The sequence below is a fragment of the Mastomys coucha genome, unplaced genomic scaffold (genome assembly GCF_008632895.1).
Source record: "Mastomys coucha isolate ucsf_1 unplaced genomic scaffold, UCSF_Mcou_1 pScaffold22, whole genome shotgun sequence".
Taxonomy (NCBI): Eukaryota; Metazoa; Chordata; class Mammalia; order Rodentia; family Muridae; genus Mastomys; species Mastomys coucha.
In genome coordinates this window covers 42,181,338-42,183,748 of record NW_022196905.1, presented here as the reverse complement: position 1 = coordinate 42,183,748, position 2,411 = coordinate 42,181,338, and the positions used below count along the sequence as shown (strand labels likewise).

General features: G+C 38.3%; 1 non-coding gene across 1 annotated transcript; it reads right to left on the bottom strand.

Moving 5' to 3' along the window:
* Positions 1-933: 933 nt before the first annotated feature.
* LOC116071598 lies at positions 934-1,040 on the bottom strand. The gene has a single exon (XR_004111009.1). It is a non-coding gene; the product is annotated as a U6 spliceosomal RNA (small nuclear RNA).
* Positions 1,041-2,411: the final 1,371 nt, after the last annotated feature.

Below are 2,411 nucleotides of genomic sequence, written 5' to 3'. Positions count from 1 at the left end.
TTGCCTAAATACTGTGCCTCTCTATGGTTCTACCAGAAGTTAAACCTTGACAAAAGATAAACTCAGTGTTTATGGGTTTCTTTGTTAATAGGCTCACTCAAAGTTAGATTTGTTTTAATAGTAGTAGGCTATACATAAATTTACCATTGTAACTACATTTAGATGTATAGTTCAATAGTGGTACATGCATTCACATTTCAATGCAACCATCAGTTTTATCTATTCTCAGAACCTAAATCATGTCCTCACTGAAACTAGGTTCAAAGCATTAACCCACCAAACAATTTCCTAATACCACCTGCTTCCAGAGCCTGGCAATATCAACTGTTTGTTTGTTTGTTTTACTATATGAGTTTGACTATTCTGTTACCTCATAAAAGTCCTGGTCTTGTGTCTGACCTATTTCCTTTTCATTATTTCTTTATGGTTCTACCCTCTGGAAGTATGATTTAGAACTGCATTCTTTTTAAAGCAGAATAATGTTCCATTATTCATAGAAACAGTTTTGTTCCTTTATTTGTTGTTGGATTTTAAAGTTATATCTTACTTTACATCTATAGCTCGATTGCTGTGACAAAACACTTCAAGCAAGAGAAAGTTGAGGAGGAAAGGGGTTTATCTCATCTTACAGTTTATATGAGGGCAAGTTAGGGCAGGAACGAAAGGAAGGAAGCTGGAGACAGAGCTAAAGCAGAAGTCACGGGTGGATGTCGCTTACTGGCTTATTCCTCTCATCTTGCTCAGTTTACTTTCTTATACACTCCAAATGGCCAGGGATGGCCTTGCCTAAAGTGGGATGGGCCTTTCCACATCAAAAAATGCCCTAAAGACTAGCCTGTAGGCAATCTCATGGGGAAAGTTTTTCTTTCCTTTTCTTTTCTTTTCCTTTTCTTTCTTTTCTTTTCTTTCATTTTTCTTTTTCTTTTTTTTTTTTTAAATATGGAATGCTTCACAAATGTGCATGTCATCCTTGCACAGCGGCCATGCTAATCTTCTCTGTATGGTTCCAATTTTAGTATATGTGCTGCCAAAGCAAGCACATGGGCAAATTTTCTTAGCTGAGATTCCATCCTACACGATTCTAGCTTTTGTTAGGTTGTTAACAATGAGGATGAGGACAACAACAACAACATTAACTGGGAAAACTGACCCTTTGTCAACTTGACACACCAATATATTAACGTTAAACTTTAATCTTCCCATTCTTGGTATCTCAAGTTAGTATTGTAATATAAAACATAAGAAAACTTTAAAAGTTCCAAAGATTACAAATTCAAGCCCTTTAAAAATTTGGGCTTTAAAAAATATCCAATGTCTATTTAAGTATCCAAAACCTCTTTAAAAGTTCAAAGTCTCTGTAAAATATTCAAGGTCTGTGGGTTCCTGTAAAATCAGAAAAAGAAGTTAAATACCTTCTTAGTTCAAGAACAAAGATCCACTGGATAGTCATAATCAAGTCAAAGCAAAACCCAAATTTAACAGTGTAAAAATTCACGCTGGATATCTGGAGCCCACTCATGCTTCTCTGGGCTCTCAAGAGCCTAGGCAGCTTCACTTCTCTTTGTAGCTCACACAGCTTGTCCTGTAGCCATAAGATGGCTCCATAGCACACCTGCCCCTCTCCTTGATGTTTGTCCTACAATCCTGGCATCTCCAAAATGCTTATTTCACCTTTACCAATAGCCTCTTGGCCTTTCTCTGGGAACTCCAACCCTGACACTTTGTATCAAGCTCCAATCTCTTTTCATAACCCTTTCACTCCTGGGGTTTCCATTTTAACCTTGGCTGCATCACCACTAATGCCATCTCACAGTGCCAAGCCTCAGCTGCTCTCAGCAGTATCTTCCAAGTTTTTACAATAGCTAATTAAAGTTCTGCACACTCAATGGCTTTTCTATCCCAAAGTTCTAAGCTCCTTTCATAATCTCTCTAAAAACAAAATGGACAGGCCGGTCACAGCACTATCTGAACAAACCTGGTGCTGTTGTACTTGTCTTCCTTTGCCTTCTATACCTGTCACAGAACACTGTGATCTTATGCGCCCAGTGGAAGAAATGGTTTGTCTCCTTTCAGATTACAGTCTATTATGGGGAAATCAGGACTGGATTCTGGGAGGCATGAACAGAAGCACACTGGTTTGGTCCTCCTTACTTGTTCAGTTTACATTATTTTTTAAGAGATTATTATTATTATTATTATTATTATTATTATTATTTTATTATTTAATCCTTTTTTACAGTCTAGTCATTACTCCCCTCCTGGTCTGACCTCTGACTGTTATGCATCCCATACACCCTCCCCCATCTCCAAGAGGATATTCACACACTCCCACCCTACCCCAACAGACCTACGCACTACCTTGGGGCCTCAAGTCTCTCCAGGGTTAGGTGCATCTTCTCTCACTGAGGTCA